Source organism: Paroedura picta, chromosome 2 (genome assembly GCF_049243985.1).
Source record: "Paroedura picta isolate Pp20150507F chromosome 2, Ppicta_v3.0, whole genome shotgun sequence".
NCBI classification, from domain to species: domain Eukaryota; kingdom Metazoa; phylum Chordata; class Lepidosauria; order Squamata; family Gekkonidae; genus Paroedura; species Paroedura picta.
This window is the reverse complement of record NC_135370.1, coordinates 15,295,380-15,321,484: the sequence shown is the minus strand read 5'-3', so window position 1 is coordinate 15,321,484 and position 26,105 is coordinate 15,295,380.

The following is a 26,105-nucleotide window of genomic DNA, read 5'->3' as shown; positions in this document are numbered from 1 at the left end:
CTGTAAGAGAAAAATTTAAATGGTTGGGAAAGGCCATGGGATGTAGAAATATTTTTTTCACATTTACTTCCTTGTAAAAACAGGTAAATCAATAGGGTTTTTCGTACGGATAAGTACCCAGTGAACCGTTCGTTTAGCTTTATATATTGTTCCGGGTGGGCGTTGTATTGGTTTTTCAGAAGTGTTAGACCTGTAAGAGAAAAATTTAAATGGTTGGGAAAGGCCATGGGATGTAGAAATATTTTTTTCACATTTTACTTCCTTGTAAAAACAGGTAAATCAATAGGGTTTTTCGTACGGATAAGTACCCAGTGAACGGTTCGTTTAGCTTTATATATTGTTCCGGGTGGGCGTTGTATTGGTTTTTTGAAAGTGTTAGACCTGTAAGAGAAAAATTTAAATGGTTGGGAAAGTCCATGGGATGTAGAAATATTTTTTTCACATTTACTTCCTTGTAAAAACAGGTAAATCAATAGGGTTTTTCGTACGGATAAGTACCCAGTGAACGGTTCATTTAGCTTTATATATTGTTCCGGGTGGGCGTTGTATTGGTTTTTCAGAAGTGTTAGACCTGTAAGAGAAAAATTTAAATGGTTGGGAAAGGCCATGGGATGTAGAAATATTTTTTTCACATTTTATTTCCTTGTAAAAACAGGTAAATCAATAGGGTTTTTCGTACGGATAAGTGCCCAGTGAACGGTTCGTTTAGCTTTATATATTGTTCCGGGTGGGCGTTGTATTGGTTTTTCGGAAGTGTTAGACCTGTAAGAGAAAAATTTAAATTGTTGGGAAAGGCCATGGGATGTAGAAATATTTTTTTCACATTTTACTTCCTTGTAAAAACAGGAAAATCAATAGGGATTTTCGTACAGATATGTACCCAGTGAACGGTTCGTTTAGCTTTATATATTGTTCCGGGTGGGCGTTGTATTGGTTTTTCGGAAGCGTTAGACCTGTAAGAAAAAAATTTAAATGGTTGGGAAAGGCCATGGGATGTAGATATATTTTTTTCACATTTTATTTCCTTGTAAAAACAGGTAAATCAATAGGGTTTTTCGTACGGATAAGTGCCCAGTGAACGGTTTGTTTAGCTTTATACATTGTTCCGGGCGGGCGTTGTATTGTTTTTTCGGAAGTGTTAGACCTGTAAGAGAAAAATTTAAATGGTTGGGAAAGGCCATGGGATGTAGAAATATTTTTTTCACATTTTACTTCCTTGTAAAAACAGGTAAATCGATAGGGATTTTCATACGGATAAGTACCCAGTGAACGGTTCGTTTATCTTTATATATTCTTCCGGGTGGGCGTTGTATTGGTTTTTCGGAAGTGTTAGACCTGTAAGAGAAAAATTTAAATGGTTGGGAAAGGCCATGGGATGTAGAAATATTTTTTTCACATTATTCTTCCTTATAAAAACAGGAAAATCAATAGGGATTTTCGTACGGATATGTACCCAGTGAACGGTTCATTTAGCTTTATATATTGTTCCGGGTGGGCGTTGTATTGGTTTTTCGGAAGCGTTAGACCTGTAAGAGAAAAATTTAAATGGTTGGGAAAGGCCATGGGATGTAGAAATATTTTTTTCACATTTTATTTCCTTGTAAAAACAGGTAAATCAATAGGGTTTTTCGTACGGATAAGTGCCCAGTGAACGGTTCGTTTAGCTTTATATATTGTCCGGGTGGGCGTTGTTTTGGTTTTTCGGAAGTGTTAGACCTGTAAGAGAAAAATTTAAATTGTTGGGAAAGGCCATGGGATGTAGAAATATTTTTTTCACATTTTACTTCCTTGTAAAAACAGGAAAATCAATAGGGATTTTCGTACAGATATGTACCCAGTGAACGGTTCGTTTAGCTTTATATATTGTTCCGGGTGGGCGTTGTATTGGTTTTTCGGAAGCGTTAGACCTGTAAGAAAAAAATTTAAATGGTTGGGAAAGGCCATGGGATGTAGATATATTTTTTTCACATTTTATTTCCTTGTAAAAACAGGTAAATCAATAGGGTTTTTCGTACGGATAAGTGCCCAGTGAACGGTTTGTTTAGCTTTATACATTGTTCCGGGCGGGCGTTGTATTGTTTTTTCGGAAGTGTTAGACCTGTAAGAGAAAAATTTAAATGGTTGGGAAAGGCCATGGGATGTAGAAATATTTTTTTCACATTTTACTTCCTTGTAAAAACAGGTAAATCGATAGGGATTTTCATACGGATAAGTACCCAGTGAACGGTTCGTTTATCTTTATATATTCTTCCGGGTGGGCGTTGTATTGGTTTTTCGGAAGTGTTAGACCTGTAAGAGAAAAATTTAAATGGTTGGGAAAGGCCATGGGATGTAGAAATATTTTTTTCACATTTTTCTTCCTTATAAAAACAGGAAAATCAATAGGGATTTTCGTACGGATATGTACCCAGTGAACGGTTCGTTTAGCTTTATATATTGTTCCGGGTGGGCGTTGTATTGGTTTTTCGGAAGCGTTAGACCTGTAAGAAAAAAATTTAAATGGTTGGGAAAGGCCATGGGATGTAGAAATATTTTTTTCACATTTTATTTCCTTGTAAAAACAGGTAAATCAATAGGGTTTTTCGTACGGATAAGTGCCCAGTGAACGGTTTGTTTAGCTTTATACATTGTTCCGGATGGGCGTTGTATTGTTTTTTCGGAAGTGTTAGACCTGTAAGAGAAAAATTTAAATGGTTGGGAAAGGCCATGGGATGTAGAAATATTTTTTTCACATTTTAATTCCTTGTAAAAACAGGAAAATCGATAGGGATTTTCATACGGATAAGTACCCAGTGAACGGTTCGTTTATCTTTATATATTCTTCCTGGTGGGCGTTGTATTGGTTTTTCGGAAGTGTTAGACCTGTAAGAGAAAAATTTAAATGGTTGGGAAAGGCCATGGGATGTAGAAATATTTTTTTCACATTTCATTTCCTTTTAAAAACAGGTAAATCAATAGGTTTTTTCGTACGGATAAGTACCCAGTGAACGGTTCGTTTAGCTTTATATATTGTTCCGGGTGGGCGTTGTATTGGTTTTTTGGAAGTGTTAGACTTGTAAGAGAAAAATTTAAATGGTTGGGAAACGCCATGGGATGTAGAAATATTTTTTTCACATTTTTCTTCCTTATAAAAACAGGAAATTCAATAGGGATTTTCGTACGGATATGTACCCAGTGAACGGTTCGTTTAGCTTTATATATTGTTCCGGGTGGGCGTTGTATTGGTTTTTCGGAAGTGTTAGACCTGTAAGAGAAAAATTTAAATGGTTGGGAAAGGCCATGGGATGTAGAAATATTTTTTTCACATTTTACTTCCTTGTAAAAACAGGAAAATCAATAGGGATTTTCGTACGGATATGTACCCAGTGAACGGTTCGTTTAGCTTTATATATTGTTCCGGGTGGGCGTTGTATTGGTTTTTCGGAAGCGTTAGACCTGTAAGAAAAAAATTTAAATGGTTGGGAAAGGCCATGGGATGTAGAAATATTTTTTTCACATTTTATTTCCTTGTAAAAACAGGTAAATCAATAGGGTTTTTCGTACGGATAAGTGCCCAGTGAACGGTTTGTTTAGCTTTATACATTGTTCCGGGTGGGCGTTGTATTGGTTTTTCGGAAGTGTTAGACCTGTAAGAGAAAAATTTAAATGGTTGGGAAAGGCCATGGGATGTAGAAATATTTTTTTCACATTTACTTCCTTGTAAAAACAGGTAAATCAATAGGGTTTTTCGTACGGATAAGTACCCAGTGAACCGTTCGTTTAGCTTTATATATTGTTCCGGGTGGGCGTTGTATTGGTTTTTCAGAAGTGTTAGACCTGTAAGAGAAAAATTTAAATGGTTGGGAAAGGCCATGGGATGTAGAAATATTTTTTTCACATTTTACTTCCTTGTAAAAACAGGTAAATCAATAGGGTTTTTCGTACGGATAAGTACCCAGTGAACCGTTCGTTTAGCTTTATATATTGTTCGGGGTGGGCGTTGTATTGGATTTTCGGAAGTGTTAGACCTGTAAGAGAAAAATTTAAATGGTTGGGAAAGGCCATGGGATGTAGAAATATTTATTTCACATTTTATTTCCTTTTAAAAACAGGTAAATCAATAGGGATTTTCGTACGGATAAGTACCCAGTGAACGGTTCGTTTAGCTTTATATATTGTTCCGGGTGGGCGTTGTATTGGTTTTTTGAAAGTGTTAGACCTGTAAGAGAAAAATTTAAATGGTTGGGAAAGTCCATGGGATGTAGAAATATTTTTTTCACATTTACTTCCTTGTAAAAACAGGTAAATCAATAGGGTTTTTCGTACGGATAAGTACCCAGTGAACGGTTCATTTAGCTTTATATATTGTTCCGGGTGGGCGTTGTATTGGTTTTTCAGAAGTGTTAGACCTGTAAGAGAAAAATTTAAATGGTTGGGAAAGGCCATGGGATGTAGAAATATTTATTTCACATTTAATTTCCTTTTAAAAACAGGTAAATCAATAGGTTTTTTCGTACGGATAAGTACCCAGTGAACGGTTCGTTTAGCTTTATATATTGTTCCGGGTAGGCGTTGTATTGGTTTTTCGGAAGTGTTAGACCTGTAAGAGAAAAATTTAAATGGTTGGGAAAGGGCATGGTATGTAGAAATATTTTTTTCACATTTTTCTTCCTTATAAAAACAGGAAAATCAATAGGGATTTTCGTACGGATATGTACCCAGTGAACGGTTCGTTTAGCTTTATATATTGTTCCGGGTGGGCGTTGTATTGGTTTTTCGGAAGTGTTAGACCTGTAAGAGAAAAATTTAAATGGTTGGGAAAGGCCATGGGATGTAGAAATATTTTTTTCACATTTTATTTCCTTGTAAAAACAGGTAAATCAATAGGGTTTTTCGTACGGATAAGTGCCCAGTGAACGGTTCGTTTAGCTTTATATATTGTTCCGGGTGGGCGTTGTATTGGTTTTTCGGAAGTGTTAGACCTGTAAGAGAAAAATTTAAATTGTTGGGAAAGGCCATGGGATGTAGAAATATTTTTTTCACATTTTACTTCCTTGTAAAAACAGGAAAATCAATAGGGATTTTCGTACAGATATGTACCCAGTGAACGGTTCGTTTAGCTTTATATATTGTTCCGGGTGGGCGTTGTATTGGTTTTTCGGAAGCGTTAGACCTGTAAGAAAAAAATTTAAATGGTTGGGAAAGGCCATGGGATGTAGATATATTTTTTTCACATTTTATTTCCTTGTAAAAACAGGTAAATCAATAGGGTTTTTCGTACGGATAAGTGCCCAGTGAACGGTTTGTTTAGCTTTATACATTGTTCCGGGCGGGCGTTGTATTGTTTTTTCGGAAGTGTTAGACCTGTAAGAGAAAAATTTAAATGGTTGGGAAAGGCCATGGGATGTAGAAATATTTTTTTCACATTTTACTTCCTTGTAAAAACAGGTAAATCGATAGGGATTTTCATACGGATAAGTACCCAGTGAACGGTTCGTTTATCTTTATATATTCTTCCGGGTGGGCGTTGTATTGGTTTTTCGGAAGTGTTAGACCTGTAAGAGAAAAATTTAAATGGTTGGGAAAGGCCATGGGATGTAGAAATATTTTTTTCACATTATTCTTCCTTATAAAAACAGGAAAATCAATAGGGATTTTCGTACGGATATGTACCCAGTGAACGGTTCATTTAGCTTTATATATTGTTCCGGGTGGGCGTTGTATTGGTTTTTCGGAAGCGTTAGACCTGTAAGAGAAAAATTTAAATGGTTGGGAAAGGCCATGGGATGTAGAAATATTTTTTTCACATTTTATTTCCTTGTAAAAACAGGTAAATCAATAGGGTTTTTCGTACGGATAAGTGCCCAGTGAACGGTTCGTTTAGCTTTATATATTGTCCGGGTGGGCGTTGTTTTGGTTTTTCGGAAGTGTTAGACCTGTAAGAGAAAAATTTAAATTGTTGGGAAAGGCCATGGGATGTAGAAATATTTTTTTCACATTTTACTTCCTTGTAAAAACAGGAAAATCAATAGGGATTTTCGTACAGATATGTACCCAGTGAACGGTTCGTTTAGCTTTATATATTGTTCCGGGTGGGCGTTGTATTGGTTTTTCGGAAGCGTTAGACCTGTAAGAAAAAAATTTAAATGGTTGGGAAAGGCCATGGGATGTAGATATATTTTTTTCACATTTTATTTCCTTGTAAAAACAGGTAAATCAATAGGGTTTTTCGTACGTATAAGTGCCCAGTGAACGGTTTGTTTAGCTTTATACATTGTTCCGGGCGGGCGTTGTATTGTTTTTTCGGAAGTGTTAGACCTGTAAGAGAAAAATTTAAATGGTTGGGAAAGGCCATGGGATGTAGAAATATTTTTTTCACATTTTACTTCCTTGTAAAAACAGGTAAATCGATAGGGATTTTCATACGGATAAGTACCCAGTGAACGGTTCGTTTATCTTTATATATTCTTCCGGGTGGGCGTTGTATTGGTTTTTTGGAAGTGTTAGACCTGTAAGAGAAAAATTTAAATGGTTGGGAAAGGCCATGGGATGTAGAAATATTTTTTTCACATTTTTCTTCCTTATAAAAACAGGAAAATCAATAGGGATTTTCGTACGGATATGTACCCAGTGAACGGTTCATTTAGCTTTATATATTGTTCCGGGTGGGCGTTGTATTGGTTTTTCAGAAGTGTTAGACCTGTAAGAGAAAAATTTAAATGGTTGGGAAAGGCCATGGGATGTAGAAATATTTTTTTCACATTTTACTTCCTTGTAAAAACAGGAAAATCAATAGGGATTTTCGTACGGATATGTACCCAGTGAACGGTTCGTTTAGCTTTATATATTGTTCCGGGTGGGCGTTGTATTGGTTTTTCGGAAGCGTTAGACCTGTAAGAAAAAAATTTAAATGGTTGGGAAAGGCCATGGGATGTAGAAATATTTTTTTCACATTTTATTTCCTTGTAAAAACAGGTAAATCAATAGGGTTTTTCGTACGGATAAGTGCCCAGTGAACGGTTTGTTTAGCTTTATACATTGTTCCGGATGGGCGTTGTATTGTTTTTTCGGAAGTGTTAGACCTGTAAGAGAAAAATTTAAATGGTTGGGAAAGGCCATGGGATGTAGAAATATTTTTTTCACATTTTACTTCCTTGTAAAAACAGGTAAATCGATAGGGATTTTCATACGGATAAGTACCCAGTGAACGGTTCGTTTATCTTTATATATTCTTCCGGGTGGGCGTTGTATTGGTTTTTCGGAAGTGTTAGACCTGTAAGAGAAAAATTTAAATGGTTGGGAAAGGCCATGGGATGTAGAAATATTTTTTTCACATTATTCTTCCTTATAAAAACAGGAAAATCAATAGGGATTTTCGTACGGATATGTACCCAGTGAACGGTTCATTTAGCTTTATATATTGTTCCGGGTGGGCGTTGTATTGGTTTTTCGGAAGCGTTAGACCTGTAAGAGAAAAATTTAAATGGTTGGGAAAGGCCATGGGATGTAGAAATATTTTTTTCACATTTTATTTCCTTGTAAAAACAGGTAAATCAATAGGGTTTTTCGTACGGATAAGTGCCCAGTGAACGGTTCGTTTAGCTTTATATATTGTCCGGGTGGGCGTTGTTTTGGTTTTTCGGAAGTGTTAGACCTGTAAGAGAAAAATTTAAATTGTTGGGAAAGGCCATGGGATGTAGAAATATTTTTTTCACATTTTACTTCCTTGTAAAAACAGGAAAATCAATAGGGATTTTCGTACAGATATGTACCCAGTGAACGGTTCGTTTAGCTTTATATATTGTTCCGGGTGGGCGTTGTATTGGTTTTTCGGAAGCGTTAGACCTGTAAGAAAAAAATTTAAATGGTTGGGAAAGGCCATGGGATGTAGATATATTTTTTTCACATTTTATTTCCTTGTAAAAACAGGTAAATCAATAGGGTTTTTCGTACGGATAAGTGCCCAGTGAACGGTTTGTTTAGCTTTATACATTGTTACGGGCGGGCGTTGTATTGTTTTTTCGGAAGTGTTAGACCTGTAAGAGAAAAATTTAAATGGTTGGGAAAGGCCATGGGATGTAGAAATATTTTTTTCACATTTTACTTCCTTGTAAAAACAGGTAAATCGATAGGGATTTTCATACGGATAAGTACCCAGTGAACGGTTCGTTTATCTTTATATATTCTTCCGGGTGGGCGTTGTATTGGTTTTTCGGAAGTGTTAGACCTGTAAGAGAAAAATTTAAATGGTTGGGAAAGGCCATGGGATGTAGAAATATTTTTTTCACATTTTTCTTCCTTATAAAAACAGGAAAATCAATAGGGATTTTCGTACGGATATGTACCCAGTGAACGGTTCATTTAGCTTTATATATTGTTCCGGGTGGGCGTTGTATTGGTTTTTCAGAAGTGTTAGACCTGTAAGAGAAAAATTTAAATGGTTGGGAAAGGCCATGGGATGTAGAAATATTTTTTTCACATTTTACTTCCTTGTAAAAACAGGTAAATCAATAGGGTTTTTCGTACGGATAAGTGCCCAGTGAACGGTTCGTTTAGCTTTATATATTGTCCGGGTGGGCGTTGTTTTGGTTTTTCGGAAGTGTTAGACCTGTAAGAGAAAAATTTAAATTGTTGGGAAAGGCCATGGGATGTAGAAATATTTTTTTCACATTTTACTTCCTTGTAAAAACAGGAAAATCAATAGGGATTTTCGTACAGATATGTACCCAGTGAACGGTTCGTTTAGCTTTATATATTGTTCCGGGTGGGCGTTGTATTGGTTTTTCGGAAGCGTTAGACCTGTAAGAAAAAAATTTAAATGGTTGGGAAAGGCCATGGGATGTAGATATATTTTTTTCACATTTTATTTCCTTGTAAAAACAGGTAAATCAATAGGGTTTTTCGTACGTATAAGTGCCCAGTGAACGGTTTGTTTAGCTTTATACATTGTTCCGGGCGGGCGTTGTATTGTTTTTTCGGAAGTGTTAGACCTGTAAGAGAAAAATTTAAATGGTTGGGAAAGGCCATGGGATGTAGAAATATTTTTTTCACATTTTACTTCCTTGTAAAAACAGGTAAATCGATAGGGATTTTCATACGGATAAGTACCCAGTGAACGGTTCGTTTATCTTTATATATTCTTCCGGGTGGGCGTTGTATTGGTTTTTCGGAAGTGTTAGACCTGTAAGAGAAAAATTTAAATGGTTGGGAAAGGCCATGGGATGTAGAAATATTTTTTTCACATTTTTCTTCCTTATAAAAACAGGAAAATCAATAGGGATTTTCGTACGGATATGTACCCAGTGAACGGTTCATTTAGCTTTATATATTGTTCCGGGTGGGCGTTGTATTGGTTTTTCAGAAGTGTTAGACCTGTAAGAGAAAAATTTAAATGGTTGGGAAAGGCCATGGGATGTAGAAATATTTTTTTCACATTTTACTTCCTTGTAAAAACAGGAAAATCAATAGGGATTTTCGTACGGATATGTACCCAGTGAACGGTTCGTTTAGCTTTATATATTGTTCCGGGTGGGCGTTGTATTGGTTTTTCGGAAGCGTTAGACCTGTAAGAAAAAAATTTAAATGGTTGGGAAAGGCCATGGGATGTAGAAATATTTTTTTCACATTTTATTTCCTTGTAAAAACAGGTAAATCAATAGGGTTTTTCGTACGGATAAGTGCCCAGTGAACGGTTTGTTTAGCTTTATACATTGTTCCGGATGGGCGTTGTATTGTTTTTTCGGAAGTGTTAGACCTGTAAGAGAAAAATTTAAATGGTTGGGAAAGGCCATGGGATGTAGAAATATTTTTTTCACATTTTACTTCCTTGTAAAAACAGGTAAATCGATAGGGATTTTCATACGGATAAGTACCCAGTGAACGGTTCGTTTATCTTTATATATTCTTCCGGGTGGGCGTTGTATTGGTTTTTCGGAAGTGTTAGACCTGTAAGAGAAAAATTTAAATGGTTGGGAAAGGCCATGGGATGTAGAAATATTTTTTTCACATTATTCTTCCTTATAAAAACAGGAAAATCAATAGGGATTTTCGTACGGATATGTACCCAGTGAACGGTTCATTTAGCTTTATATATTGTTCCGGGTGGGCGTTGTATTGGTTTTTCGGAAGCGTTAGACCTGTAAGAGAAAAATTTAAATGGTTGGGAAAGGCCATGGGATGTAGAAATATTTTTTTCACATTTTATTTCCTTGTAAAAACAGGTAAATCAATAGGGTTTTTCGTACGGATAAGTGCCCAGTGAACGGTTCGTTTAGCTTTATATATTGTCCGGGTGGGCGTTGTTTTGGTTTTTCGGAAGTGTTAGACCTGTAAGAGAAAAATTTAAATTGTTGGGAAAGGCCATGGGATGTAGAAATATTTTTTTCACATTTTACTTCCTTGTAAAAACAGGAAAATCAATAGGGATTTTCGTACAGATATGTACCCAGTGAACGGTTCGTTTAGCTTTATATATTGTTCCGGGTGGGCGTTGTATTGGTTTTTCGGAAGCGTTAGACCTGTAAGAAAAAAATTTAAATGGTTGGGAAAGGCCATGGGATGTAGATATATTTTTTTCACATTTTATTTCCTTGTAAAAACAGGTAAATCAATAGGGTTTTTCGTACGGATAAGTGCCCAGTGAACGGTTTGTTTAGCTTTATACATTGTTACGGGCGGGCGTTGTATTGTTTTTTCGGAAGTGTTAGACCTGTAAGAGAAAAATTTAAATGGTTGGGAAAGGCCATGGGATGTAGAAATATTTTTTTCACATTTTACTTCCTTGTAAAAACAGGTAAATCGATAGGGATTTTCATACGGATAAGTACCCAGTGAACGGTTCGTTTATCTTTATATATTCTTCCGGGTGGGCGTTGTATTGGTTTTTCGGAAGTGTTAGACCTGTAAGAGAAAAATTTAAATGGTTGGGAAAGGCCATGGGATGTAGAAATATTTTTTTCACATTTTTCTTCCTTATAAAAACAGGAAAATCAATAGGGATTTTCGTACGGATATGTACCCAGTGAACGGTTCATTTAGCTTTATATATTGTTCCGGGTGGGCGTTGTATTGGTTTTTCAGAAGTGTTAGACCTGTAAGAGAAAAATTTAAATGGTTGGGAAAGGCCATGGGATGTAGAAATATTTTTTTCACATTTTACTTCCTTGTAAAAACAGGAAAATCAATAGGGATTTTCGTACGGATATGTACCCAGTGAACGGTTCGTTTAGCTTTATATATTGTTCCGGGTGGGCGTTGTATTGGTTTTTCGGAAGCGTTAGACCTGTAAGAAAAAAATTTAAATGGTTGGGAAAGGCCATGGGATGTAGAAATATTTTTTTCACATTTTATTTCCTTGTAAAAACAGGTAAATCAATAGGGTTTTTCGTACGGATAAGTGCCCAGTGAACGGTTTGTTTAGCTTTATACATTGTTCCGGATGGGCGTTGTATTGTTTTTTCGGAAGTGTTAGACCTGTAAGAGAAAAATTTAAATGGTTGGGAAAGGCCATGGGATGTAGAAATATTTTTTTCACATTTTAATTCCTTGTAAAAACAGGAAAATCGATAGGGATTTTCATACGGATAAGTACCCAGTGAACGGTTCGTTTATCTTTATATATTCTTCCGGGTGGGCGTTGTATTGGTTTTTCGGAAGTGTTAGACCTGTAAGAGAAAAATTTAAATGGTTGGGAAAGGCCATGGGATGTAGAAATAATTTTTTCACATTTACTTCCTTGTAAAAACAGGTAAATCAATAGGGTTTTTCGTACGGATAACTACCCAGTGAACGGTTCGTTTAGCTTTATATATTGTTCCGGGTGGGCGTTGTATTGGTTTTTCAGAAGTGTTAGACCTGTAAGAGAAAAATTTAAATGGTTGGGAAAGGCCATGGGATGTAGAAATATTTTTTTCACATTTCATTTCCTTTTAAAAACAGGTAAATCAATAGGTTTTTTCGTACGGATAAGTACCAAGTGAACGGTTCGTTTAGCTTTATATATTGTTCCGGGTGGGCGTTGTATTGGTTTTTTGGAAGTGTTAGACTTGTAAGAGAAAAATTTAAATGGTTGGGAAACGCCATGGGATGTAGAAATATTTTTTTCACATTTTTCTTCCTTATAAAAACAGGAAATTCAATAGGGATTTTCGTACGGATATGTACCCAGTGAACGGTTCGTTTAGCTTTATATATTGTTCCGGGTGGGCGTTGTATTGGTTTTTCGGAAGTGTTAGACCTGTAAGAGAAAAATTTAAATGGTTGGGAAAGGCCATGGGATGTAGAAATATTTTTTTCACATTTTACTTCCTTGTAAAAACAGGAAAATCAATAGGGATTTTCGTATGGATATGTACCCAGAGAACGGTTCGTTTAGCTTTATATATTGTTCCGGGTGGGCGTTGTATTGGTTTTTCGGAAGCGTTAGATCTGTAAGAAAAAAATTTAAATGGTTGGAAAGGCCATGGGATGTAGAAATATTTTTTTCACATTTTATTTCCTTGTAAAAACAGGTAAATCAATAGGGTTTTTCGTACGGATAAGTGCCCAGTGAACGGTTTGTTTAGCTTTATACATTGTTCCGGGTGGGCGTTGTATTGTTTTTTCGGAAGTGTTAGACCTGTAAGAGAAAAATTTAAATGGTTGGGAAAGGCCATGGGATGTAGAAATATTTTTTTCACATTTTAATTCCTTGTAAAAACAGGAAAATCGATAGGGATTTTCATACGGATAAGTACCCAGTGAACGGTTCGTTTATCTTTATATATTCTTCCGGGTGGGCGTTGTATTGGTTTTTCGGAAGTGTTAGACCTGTAAGAGAAAAATTTAAATGGTTGGGAAAGGCCATGGGATGTAGAAATATTTTTTTCACATTTTACTTCCTTGTAAAAACAGGAAAATCGATAGGGATTTTCGGACGGATAAGTACCTAGTGAACGGTTCGTTTATCTTTATATATTGTTCGGGGTGGGCGTTGTATTGGATTTTCGGAAGTGTTAGACCTGTAAGAGAAAAATTTAAATGGTTGGGAAAGGCCATGGGATGTAGAAATATTTTTTTCACATTTACTTCCTTGTAAAAACAGGTAAATCAATAGGGTTTTTCGTACGGATAAGTACCCAGTGAACGGTTCGTTTAGCTTTATATATTGTTCCGGGTGGGCGTTGTATTGGGTTTTGGGAAGTGTTAGACCTGTAAGAGAAAAATTTAAATGGTTGGGAAAGGCCATGGGATGTAGAAATATTTTTTTCACATTTTATTTCCTTTTAAAAACAGGTAAATCAATAGGGATTTTCGTACGGATAAGTACCCAGTGAACGGTTCGTTTAGCTTTATATATTGTTCCGGGTGGGCGTTGTATTGGTTTTTCAGAAGTGTTAGACTTGTAAGAGAAAAATTTAAATGGTTGGGAAAGGCCATGGGATGTAGAAATATTTTTTTCACATTTAATTTCCTTTTAAAAACAGGTAAATCAATAGGTTTTTTCGTACGGATAAGTACCCAGTGAACGGTTCGTTTAGCTTTATATATTGTTCCGGGTGGGCGTTGTATTGGTTTTTTGGAAGTGTTAGACTTGTAAGAGAAAAATTTAAATGGTTGGGAAAGGCCATGGGATGTAGAAATATTTTTTTCACATTTTTCTTCCTTATAAAAACAGGAAAATCAATAGGGATTTTCGTACGGATATGTACCCAGTGAACGGTTCGTTTAGCTTTATATATTGTTCCGGGTGGGCGTTGTATTGGTTTTTCGGAAGCGTTAGACCTGTAAAAGAAAAATTTAAATGGTTGGGAAAGGCCATGGGATGTAGAAATATTTTTTTCACATTTTATTTCCTTGTAAAAACAGGTAGATGAATAGGGTTTTTCGTACGGATAAGTGCCCAGTGAACGGTTTGTTTAGCTTTATATATTGTTCCGGGTGGGCGTTGTATTGGTTTTTCAGAAGTGTTAGACCTGTAAGAGAAAAATTTAAATGGTTGGGAAAGGCCATGGGATGTAGAAATATTTTTTTCACATTTTACTTCCTTGTAAAAACAGGAAAATCAATAGGGATTTTCGTACGGATATGTACCCAGTGAACGGTTCGTTTAGCTTTATATATTGTTCCGGGTGGGCGTTGTATTGGTTTTTCGGAAGCGTTAGACCTGTTAGAAAAAAATTTAAATGGTTGGGAAAGGCCATGGGATGTAGAAATATTTTTTTCACATTTTATTTCCTTGTAAAAACAGGTAAATCAATAGGGTTTTTCGTACGGATAAGTGCCCAGTGAACGGTTTGTTTAGCTTTATACATTGTTCCGGGTGGGCGTTGTATTGGTTTTTCGGAAGTGTTAGACCTGTAAGAGAAAAATTTAAATGGTTGGGAAAGGCCATGGGATGTAGAAATATTTTTTTCACATTTACTTCCTTGTAAAAACAGGTAAATCAATAGGGTTTTTCGTACGGATAAGTACCCAGTGAACCGTTCGTTTAGCTTTATATATTGTTCCGGGTGGGCGTTGTATTGGTTTTTCAGAAGTGTTAGACCTGTAAGAGAAAAATTTAAATGGTTGGGAAAGGCCATGGGATGTAGAAATATTTTTTTCACATTTTACTTCCTTGTAAAAACAGGTAAATCAATAGGGTTTTTCGTACGGATAAGTACCCAGTGAACCGTTCGTTTAGCTTTATATATTGTTCGGGGTGGGCGTTGTATTGGATTTTCGGAAGTGTTAGACCTGTAAGAGAAAAATTTAAATGGTTGGGAAAGGCCATGGGATGTAGAAATATTTATTTCACATTTTATTTCCTTTTAAAAACAGGTAAATCAATAGGGATTTTCGTACGGATAAGTACCCAGTGAACGGTTCGTTTAGCTTTATATATTGTTCCGGGTGGGCGTTGTATTGGTTTTTTGAAAGTGTTAGACCTGTAAGAGAAAAATTTAAATGGTTGGGAAAGTCCATGGGATGTAGAAATATTTTTTTCACATTTACTTCCTTGTAAAAACAGGTAAATCAATAGGGTTTTTCGTACGGATAAGTACCCAGTGAACGGTTCATTTAGCTTTATATATTGTTCCGGGTGGGCGTTGTATTGGTTTTTCAGAAGTGTTAGACCTGTAAGAGAAAAATTTAAATGGTTGGGAAAGGCCATGGGATGTAGAAATATTTATTTCACATTTAATTTCCTTTTAAAAACAGGTAAATCAATAGGTTTTTTCGTACGGATAAGTACCCAGTGAACGGTTCGTTTAGCTTTATATATTGTTCCGGGTAGGCGTTGTATTGGTTTTTCGGAAGTGTTAGACCTGTAAGAGAAAAATTTAAATGGTTGGGAAAGGGCATGGTATGTAGAAATATTTTTTTCACATTTTTCTTCCTTATAAAAACAGGAAAATCAATAGGGATTTTCGTACGGATATGTACCCAGTGAACGGTTCGTTTAGCTTTATATATTGTTCCGGGTGGGCGTTGTATTGGTTTTTCGGAAGTGTTAGACCTGTAAGAGAAAAATTTAAATGGTTGGGAAAGGCCATGGGATGTAGAAATATTTTTTTCACATTTTATTTCCTTGTAAAAACAGGTAAATCAATAGGGTTTTTCGTACGGATAAGTGCCCAGTGAACGGTTCGTTTAGCTTTATATATTGTTCCGGGTGGGCGTTGTATTGGTTTTTCGGAAGTGTTAGACCTGTAAGAGAAAAATTTAAATTGTTGGGAAAGGCCATGGGATGTAGAAATATTTTTTTCACATTTTACTTCCTTGTAAAAACAGGAAAATCAATAGGGATTTTCGTACAGATATGTACCCAGTGAACGGTTCGTTTAGCTTTATATATTGTTCCGGGTGGGCGTTGTATTGGTTTTTCGGAAGCGTTAGACCTGTAAGAAAAAAATTTAAATGGTTGGGAAAGGCCATGGGATGTAGATATATTTTTTTCACATTTTATTTCCTTGTAAAAACAGGTAAATCAATAGGGTTTTTCGTACGGATAAGTGCCCAGTGAACGGTTTGTTTAGCTTTATACATTGTTCCGGGCGGGCGTTGTATTGTTTTTTCGGAAGTGTTAGACCTGTAAGAGAAAAATTTAAATGGTTGGGAAAGGCCATGGGATGTAGAAATATTTTTTTCACATTTTACTTCCTTGTAAAAACAGGTAAATCGATAGGGATTTTCATACGGATAAGTACCCAGTGAACGGTTCGTTTATCTTTATATATTCTTCCGGGTGGGCGTTGTATTGGTTTTTCGGAAGTGTTAGACCTGTAAGAGAAAAATTTAAATGGTTGGGAAAGGCCATGGGATGTAGAAATATTTTTTTCACATTATTCTTCCTTATAAAAACAGGAAAATCAATAGGGATTTTCGTACGGATATGTACCCAGTGAACGGTTCATTTAGCTTTATATATTGTTCCGGGTGGGCGTTGTATTGGTTTTTCGGAAGCGTTAGACCTGTAAGAGAAAAATTTAAATGGTTGGGAAAGGCCATGGGATGTAGAAATATTTTTTTCACATTTTATTTCCTTGTAAAAACAGGTAAATCAATAGGGTTTTTCGTACGGATAAGTGCCCAGTGAACGGTTCGTTTAGCTTTATATATTGTCCGGGTGGGCGTTGTTTTGGTTTTTCGGAAGTGTTAGACCTGTAAGAGAAAAATTTAAATTGTTGGGAAAGGCCATGGGATGTAGAAATATTTTTTTCACATTTTACTTCCTTGTAAAAACAGGAAAATCAATAGGGATTTTCGTACAGATATGTACCCAGTGAACGGTTCGTTTAGCTTTATATATTGTTCCGGGTGGGCGTTGTATTGGTTTTTCGGAAGCGTTAGACCTGTAAGAAAAAAATTTAAATGGTTGGGAAAGGCCATGGGATGTAGATATATTTTTTTCACATTTTATTTCCTTGTAAAAACAGGTAAATCAATAGGGTTTTTCGTACGTATAAGTGCCCAGTGAACGGTTTGTTTAGCTTTATACATTGTTCCGGGCGGGCGTTGTATTGTTTTTTCGGAAGTGTTAGACCTGTAAGAGAAAAATTTAAATGGTTGGGAAAGGCCATGGGATGTAGAAATATTTTTTTCACATTTTACTTCCTTGTAAAAACAGGTAAATCGATAGGGATTTTCATACGGATAAGTACCCAGTGAACGGTTCGTTTATCTTTATATATTCTTCCGGGTGGGCGTTGTATTGGTTTTTTGGAAGTGTTAGACCTGTAAGAGAAAAATTTAAATGGTTGGGAAAGGCCATGGGATGTAGAAATATTTTTTTCACATTTTTCTTCCTTATAAAAACAGGAAAATCAATAGGGATTTTCGTACGGATATGTACCCAGTGAACGGTTCATTTAGCTTTATATATTGTTCCGGGTGGGCGTTGTATTGGTTTTTCAGAAGTGTTAGACCTGTAAGAGAAAAATTTAAATGGTTGGGAAAGGCCATGGGATGTAGAAATATTTTTTTCACATTTTACTTCCTTGTAAAAACAGGAAAATCAATAGGGATTTTCGTACGGATATGTACCCAGTGAACGGTTCGTTTAGCTTTATATATTGTTCCGGGTGGGCGTTGTATTGGTTTTTCGGAAGCGTTAGACCTGTAAGAAAAAAATTTAAATGGTTGGGAAAGGCCATGGGATGTAGAAATATTTTTTTCACATTTTATTTCCTTGTAAAAACAGGTAAATCAATAGGGTTTTTCGTACGGATAAGTGCCCAGTGAACGGTTTGTTTAGCTTTATACATTGTTCCGGATGGGCGTTGTATTGTTTTTTCGGAAGTGTTAGACCTGTAAGAGAAAAATTTAAATGGTTGGGAAAGGCCATGGGATGTAGAAATATTTTTTTCACATTTTACTTCCTTGTAAAAACAGGTAAATCGATAGGGATTTTCATACGGATAAGTACCCAGTGAACGGTTCGTTTATCTTTATATATTCTTCCGGGTGGGCGTTGTATTGGTTTTTCGGAAGTGTTAGACCTGTAAGAGAAAAATTTAAATGGTTGGGAAAGGCCATGGGATGTAGAAATATTTTTTTCACATTATTCTTCCTTATAAAAACAGGAAAATCAATAGGGATTTTCGTACGGATATGTACCCAGTGAACGGTTCATTTAGCTTTATATATTGTTCCGGGTGGGCGTTGTATTGGTTTTTCGGAAGCGTTAGACCTGTAAGAGAAAAATTTAAATGGTTGGGAAAGGCCATGGGATGTAGAAATATTTTTTTCACATTTTATTTCCTTGTAAAAACAGGTAAATCAATAGGGTTTTTCGTACGGATAAGTGCCCAGTGAACGGTTCGTTTAGCTTTATATATTGTCCGGGTGGGCGTTGTTTTGGTTTTTCGGAAGTGTTAGACCTGTAAGAGAAAAATTTAAATTGTTGGGAAAGGCCATGGGATGTAGAAATATTTTTTTCACATTTTACTTCCTTGTAAAAACAGGAAAATCAATAGGGATTTTCGTACAGATATGTACCCAGTGAACGGTTCGTTTAGCTTTATATATTGTTCCGGGTGGGCGTTGTATTGGTTTTTCGGAAGCGTTAGACCTGTAAGAAAAAAATTTAAATGGTTGGGAAAGGCCATGGGATGTAGATATATTTTTTTCACATTTTATTTCCTTGTAAAAACAGGTAAATCAATAGGGTTTTTCGTACGGATAAGTGCCCAGTGAACGGTTTGTTTAGCTTTATACATTGTTACGGGCGGGCGTTGTATTGTTTTTTCGGAAGTGTTAGACCTGTAAGAGAAAAATTTAAATGGTTGGGAAAGGCCATGGGATGTAGAAATATTTTTTTCACATTTTACTTCCTTGTAAAAACAGGTAAATCGATAGGGATTTTCATACGGATAAGTACCCAGTGAACGGTTCGTTTATCTTTATATATTCTTCCGGGTGGGCGTTGTATTGGTTTTTCGGAAGTGTTAGACCTGTAAGAGAAAAATTTAAATGGTTGGGAAAGGCCATGGGATGTAGAAATATTTTTTTCACATTTTTCTTCCTTATAAAAACAGGAAAATCAATAGGGATTTTCGTACGGATATGTACCCAGTGAACGGTTCATTTAGCTTTATATATTGTTCCGGGTGGGCGTTGTATTGGTTTTTCAGAAGTGTTAGACCTGTAAGAGAAAAATTTAAATGGTTGGGAAAGGCCATGGGATGTAGAAATATTTTTTTCACATTTTACTTCCTTGTAAAAACAGGTAAATCAATAGGGTTTTTCGTACGGATAAGTGCCCAGTGAACGGTTCGTTTAGCTTTATATATTGTCCGGGTGGGCGTTGTTTTGGTTTTTCGGAAGTGTTAGACCTGTAAGAGAAAAATTTAAATTGTTGGGAAAGGCCATGGGATGTAGAAATATTTTTTTCACATTTTACTTCCTTGTAAAAACAGGAAAATCAATAGGGATTTTCGTACAGATATGTACCCAGTGAACGGTTCGTTTAGCTTTATATATTGTTCCGGGTGGGCGTTGTATTGGTTTTTCGGAAGCGTTAGACCTGTAAGAAAAAAATTTAAATGGTTGGGAAAGGCCATGGGATGTAGATATATTTTTTTCACATTTTATTTCCTTGTAAAAACAGGTAAATCAATAGGGTTTTTCGTACGTATAAGTGCCCAGTGAACGGTTTGTTTAGCTTTATACATTGTTCCGGGCGGGCGTTGTATTGTTTTTTCGGAAGTGTTAGACCTGTAAGAGAAAAATTTAAATGGTTGGGAAAGGCCATGGGATGTAGAAATATTTTTTTCACATTTTACTTCCTTGTAAAAACAGGTAAATCGATAGGGATTTTCATACGGATAAGTACCCAGTGAACGGTTCGTTTATCTTTATATATTCTTCCGGGTGGGCGTTGTATTGGTTTTTCGGAAGTGTTAGACCTGTAAGAGAAAAATTTAAATGGTTGGGAAAGGCCATGGGATGTAGAAATATTTTTTTCACATTTTTCTTCCTTATAAAAACAGGAAAATCAATAGGGATTTTCGTACGGATATGTACCCAGTGAACGGTTCATTTAGCTTTATATATTGTTCCGGGTGGGCGTTGTATTGGTTTTTCAGAAGTGTTAGACCTGTAAGAGAAAAATTTAAATGGTTGGGAAAGGCCATGGGATGTAGAAATATTTTTTTCACATTTTACTTCCTTGTAAAAACAGGAAAATCAATAGGGATTTTCGTACGGATATGTACCCAGTGAACGGTTCGTTTAGCTTTATATATTGTTCCGGGTGGGCGTTGTATTGGTTTTTCGGAAGCGTTAGACCTGTAAGAAAAAAATTTAAATGGTTGGGAAAGGCCATGGGATGTAGAAATATTTTTTTCACATTTTATTTCCTTGTAAAAACAGGTAAATCAATAGGGTTTTTCGTACGGATAAGTGCCCAGTGAACGGTTTGTTTAGCTTTATACATTGTTCCGGATGGGCGTTGTATTGTTTTTTCGGAAGTGTTAGACCTGTAAGAGAAAAATTTAAATGGTTGGGAAAGGCCATGGGATGTAGAAATATTTTTTTCACATTTTACTTCCTTGTAAAAACAGGTAAATCGATAGGGATTTTCATACGGATAAGTACCCAGTGAACGGTTCGTTTATCTTTATATATTCTTCCGGGTGGGCGTTGTATTGGTTTTTCGGAAGTGTTAGACCTGTAAGAGAAAAATTTAAATGGTTGGGAAAGGCCATGGGATGTAGAAATATTTTTTTCACATTATTCTTCCTTATAAAAACAGGAAAATCAATAGGGATTTTCGTACGGATATGTACCCAGTGAACGGTTCATTTAGCTTTATATATTGTTCCGGGTGGGCGTTGTATTGGTTTTTCGGAAGCGTTAGACCTGTAAGAGAAAAATTTAAATGGTTGGGAAAGGCCATGGGATGTAGAAATATTTTTTTCACATTTTATTTCCTTGTAAAAACAGGTAAATCAATAGGGTTTTTCGTACGGATAAGTGCCCAGTGAACGGTTCGTTTAGCTTTATATATTGTCCGGGTGGGCGTTGTTTTGGTTTTTCGGAAGTGTTAGAACTGTAAGAGAAAAATTTAAATTGTTGGGAAAGGCCATGGGATGTAGAAATATTTTTTTCACATTTTACTTCCTTGTAAAAACAGGAAAATCAATAGGGATTTTCGTACAGATATGTACCCAGTGAACGGTTCGTTTAGCTTTATATATTGTTCCGGGTGGGCGTTGTATTGGTTTTTCGGAAGCGTTAGACCTGTAAGAAAAAAATTTAAATGGTTGGGAAAGGCCATGGGATGTAGATATATTTTTTTCACATTTTATTTCCTTGTAAAAACAGGTAAATCAATAGGGTTTTTCGTACGGATAAGTGCCCAGTGAACGGTTTGTTTAGCTTTATACATTGTTACGGGCGGGCGTTGTATTGTTTTTTCGGAAGTGTTAGACCTGTAAGAGAAAAATTTAAATGGTTGGGAAAGGCCATGGGATGTAGAAATATTTTTTTCACATTTTACTTCCTTGTAAAAACAGGTAAATCGATAGGGATTTTCATACGGATAAGTACCCAGTGAACGGTTCGTTTATCTTTATATATTCTTCCGGGTGGGCGTTGTATTGGTTTTTCGGAAGTGTTAGACCTGTAAGAGAAAAATTTAAATGGTTGGGAAAGGCCATGGGATGTAGAAATATTTTTTTCACATTTTTCTTCCTTATAAAAACAGGAAAATCAATAGGGATTTTCGTACGGATATGTACCCAGTGAACGGTTCATTTAGCTTTATATATTGTTCCGGGTGGGCGTTGTATTGGTTTTTCAGAAGTGTTAGACCTGTAAGAGAAAAATTTAAATGGTTGGGAAAGGCCATGGGATGTAGAAATATTTTTTTCACATTTTACTTCCTTGTAAAAACAGGAAAATCAATAGGGATTTTCGTACGGATATGTACCCAGTGAACGGTTCGTTTAGCTTTATATATTGTTCCGGGTGGGCGTTGTATTGGTTTTTCGGAAGCGTTAGACCTGTAAGAAAAAAATTTAAATGGTTGGGAAAGGCCATGGGATGTAGAAATATTTTTTTCACATTTTATTTCCTTGTAAAAACAGGTAAATCAATAGGGTTTTTCGTACGGATAAGTGCCCAGTGAACGGTTTGTTTAGCTTTATACATTGTTCCGGATGGGCGTTGTATTGTTTTTTCGGAAGTGTTAGACCTGTAAGAGAAAAATTTAAATGGTTGGGAAAGGCCATGGGATGTAGAAATATTTTTTTCACATTTTAATTCCTTGTAAAAACAGGAAAATCGATAGGGATTTTCATACGGATAAGTACCCAGTGAACGGTTCGTTTATCTTTATATATTCTTCCGGGTGGGCGTTGTATTGGTTTTTCGGAAGTGTTAGACCTGTAAGAGAAAAATTTAAATGGTTGGGAAAGGCCATGGGATGTAGAAATAATTTTTTCACATTTACTTCCTTGTAAAAACAGGTAAATCAATAGGGTTTTTCGTACGGATAACTACCCAGTGAACGGTTCGTTTAGCTTTATATATTGTTCCGGGTGGGCGTTGTATTGGTTTTTCAGAAGTGTTAGACCTGTAAGAGAAAAATTTAAATGGTTGGGAAAGGCCATGGGATGTAGAAATATTTTTTTCACATTTCATTTCCTTTTAAAAACAGGTAAATCAATAGGTTTTTTCGTACGGATAAGTACCAAGTGAACGGTTCGTTTAGCTTTATATATTGTTCCGGGTGGGCGTTGTATTGGTTTTTTGGAAGTGTTAGACTTGTAAGAGAAAAATTTAAATGGTTGGGAAACGCCATGGGATGTAGAAATATTTTTTTCACATTTTTCTTCCTTATAAAAACAGGAAATTCAATAGGGATTTTCGTACGGATATGTACCCAGTGAACGGTTCGTTTAGCTTTATATATTGTTCCGGGTGGGCGTTGTATTGGTTTTTCGGAAGTGTTAGACCTGTAAGAGAAAAATTTAAATGGTTGGGAAAGGCCATGGGATGTAGAAATATTTTTTTCACATTTTACTTCCTTGTAAAAACAGGAAAATCAATAGGGATTTTCGTATGGATATGTACCCAGAGAACGGTTCGTTTAGCTTTATATATTGTTCCGGGTGGGCGTTGTATTGGTTTTTCGGAAGCGTTAGACCTGTAAGAAAAAAATTTAAATGGTTGGAAAGGCCATGGGATGTAGAAATATTTTTTTCACATTTTATTTCCTTGTAAAAACAGGTAAATCAATAGGGTTTTTCGTACGGATAAGTGCCCAGTGAACGGTTTGTTTAGCTTTATACATTGTTCCGGGTGGGCGTTGTATTGTTTTTTCGGAAGTGTTAGACCTGTAAGAGAAAAATTTAAATGGTTGGGAAAGGCCATGGGATGTAGAAATATTTTTTTCACATTTTAATTCCTTGTAAAAACAGGAAAATCGATAGGGATTTTCATACGGATAAGTACCCAGTGAACGGTTCGTTTATCTTTATATATTCTTCCGGGTGGGCGTTGTATTGGTTTTTCGGAAGTGTTAGACCTGTAAGAGAAAAATTTAAATGGTTGGGAAAGGCCATGGGATGTAGAAATATTTTTTTCACATTTTACTTCCTTGTAAAAACAGGAAAATCGATAGGGATTTTCGGACGGATAAGTACCTAGTGAACGGTTCGTTTATCTTTATATATTGTTCGGGGTGGGCGTTGTATTGGATTTTCGGAAGTGTTAGACCTGTAAGAGAAAAATTTAAATGGTTGGGAAAGGCCATGGGATGTAGAAATATTTTTTTCACATTTACTTCCTTGTAAAAACAGGTAAATCAATAGGGTTTTTCGTACGGATAAGTACCCAGTGAACGGTTCGTTTAGCTTTATATATTGTTCCGGGTGGGCGTTGTATTGGGTTTTGGGAAGTGTTAGACCTGTAAGAGAAAAATTTAAATGGTTGGGAAAGGCCATGGGATGTAGAAATATTTTTTTCACATTTTATTTCCTTTTAAAAACAGGTAAATCAATAGGGATTTTCGTACGGATAAGTACCCAGTGAACGGTTCGTTTAGCTTTATATATTGTTCCGGGTGGGCGTTGTATTGGTTTTTCAGAAGTGTTAGACTTGTAAGAGAAAAATTTAAATGGTTGGGAAAGGCCATGGGATGTAGAAATATTTTTTTCACATTTAATTTCCTTTTAAAAACAGGTAAATCAATAGGTTTTTTCGTACGGATAAGTACCCAGTGAACGGTTCGTTTAGCTTTATATATTGTTCCGGGTGGGCGTTGTATTGGTTTTTTGGAAGTGTTAGACTTGTAAGAGAAAAATTTAAATGGTTGGGAAAGGCCATGGGATGTAGAAATATTTTTTTCACATTTTTCTTCCTTATAAAAACAGGAAAATCAATAGGGATTTTCGTACGGATATGTACCCAGTGAACGGTTCGTTTAGCTTTATATATTGTTCCGGGTGGGCGTTGTATTGGTTTTTCGGAAGCGTTAGACCTGTAAAAGAAAAATTTAAATGGTTGGGAAAGGCCATGGGATGTAGAAATATTTTTTTCACATTTTATTTCCTTGTAAAAACAGGTAGATGAATAGGGTTTTTCGTACGGATAAGTGCCCAGTGAACGGTTTGTTTAGCTTTATATATTGTTCCGGGTGGGCGTTGTATTGGTTTTTCAGAAGTGTTAGACCTGTAAGAGAAAAATTTAAATGGTTGGGAAAGGCCATGGGATGTAGAAATATTTTTTTCACATTTTACTTCCTTGTAAAAACAGGAAAATCAATAGGGATTTTCGTACGGATATGTACCCAGTGAACGGTTCGTTTAGCTTTATATATTGTTCCGGGTGGGCGTTGTATTGGTTTTTCGGAAGCGTTAGACCTGTAAGAAAAAAATTTAAATGGTTGGGAAAGGCCATGGGATGTAGAAATATTTTTTTCACATTTTATTTCCTTGTAAAAACAGGTAAATCAATAGGGTTTTTCGTACGGATAAGTGCCCAGTGAACGGTTTGTTTAGCTTTATACATTGTTCCGGATGGGCGTTGTATTGTTTTTTCGGAAGTGTTAGACCTGTAAGAGAAAAATTTAAATGGTTGGGAAAGGCCATGTGATGTAGAAATATTTTTTTCACATTTTACTTCCTTGTAAAAACAGGAAAATCGATAGGGATTTTCGGACGGATAAGTACCTAGTGAACGGTTCGTTTATCTTTATATATTGTTCAGGGTGGGCGTTGTATTGGATTTTCGGAAGTGTTAGACCTGTAAGAGAAAAATTTAAATGGTTGGGAAAGGCCATGGGATGTAGAAATATTTTTTTCACATTTACTTCCTTGTAAAAACAGGTAAATCAATAGGGTTTTTCGTACGGATAAGTACCCAGTGAACGGTTCGTTTAGCTTTATATATTGTTCCGGGTGGGCGTTGTATTGGGTTTTGGGAAGTGTTAGACCTGTAAGAGAAAAATTTAAATGGTTGGGAAAGGCCATGGGATGTAGAAATATTTTTTTCACATTTTATTTCCTTTTAAAAACAGGTAAATCAATAGGGATTTTCGTACGGATAAGTACCCAGTGAACGGTTCGTTTAGCTTTATATATTGTTCCGGGTGGGCGTTGTATTGGTTTTTTGAAAGTGTTAGACCTGTAAGAGAAAAATTTAAATGGTTGGGAAAGGCCATGGGATGTAGAAATATTTTTTTCACATTTACTTCCTTGTAAAAACAGGTAAATCAATAGGGTTTTTCGTACGGATAAGTACCCAGTGAACGGTTCGTTTAGCTTTATATATTGTTCCGGGTGGGCGTTGTATTGGTTTTTCAGAAGTGTTAGACCTGTAAGAGAAAAATTTAAATGGTTGGGAAAGGCCATGGGATGTAGAAATATTTTGTTCACATTTAATTTCCTTTTAAAAACAGGTAAATCAATAGGTTTTTTCGTACGGATAAGTACCCAGTGAACGGTTCGTTTAGCTTTATATATTGTTCCGGGTAGGCGTTGTATTGGTTTTTTGGAAGTGTTAGACCTGTAAGAGAAAAAGTTAAATGGTTGGGAAAGGCCATGGGATGTAGAAATATTTTTTTCACATTTTTCTTCCTTATAAAAACAGGAAAATCAATAGGGATTTTCGTACGGATATGTACCCAGTGAACGGTTCGTTTAGCTTTATATATTGTT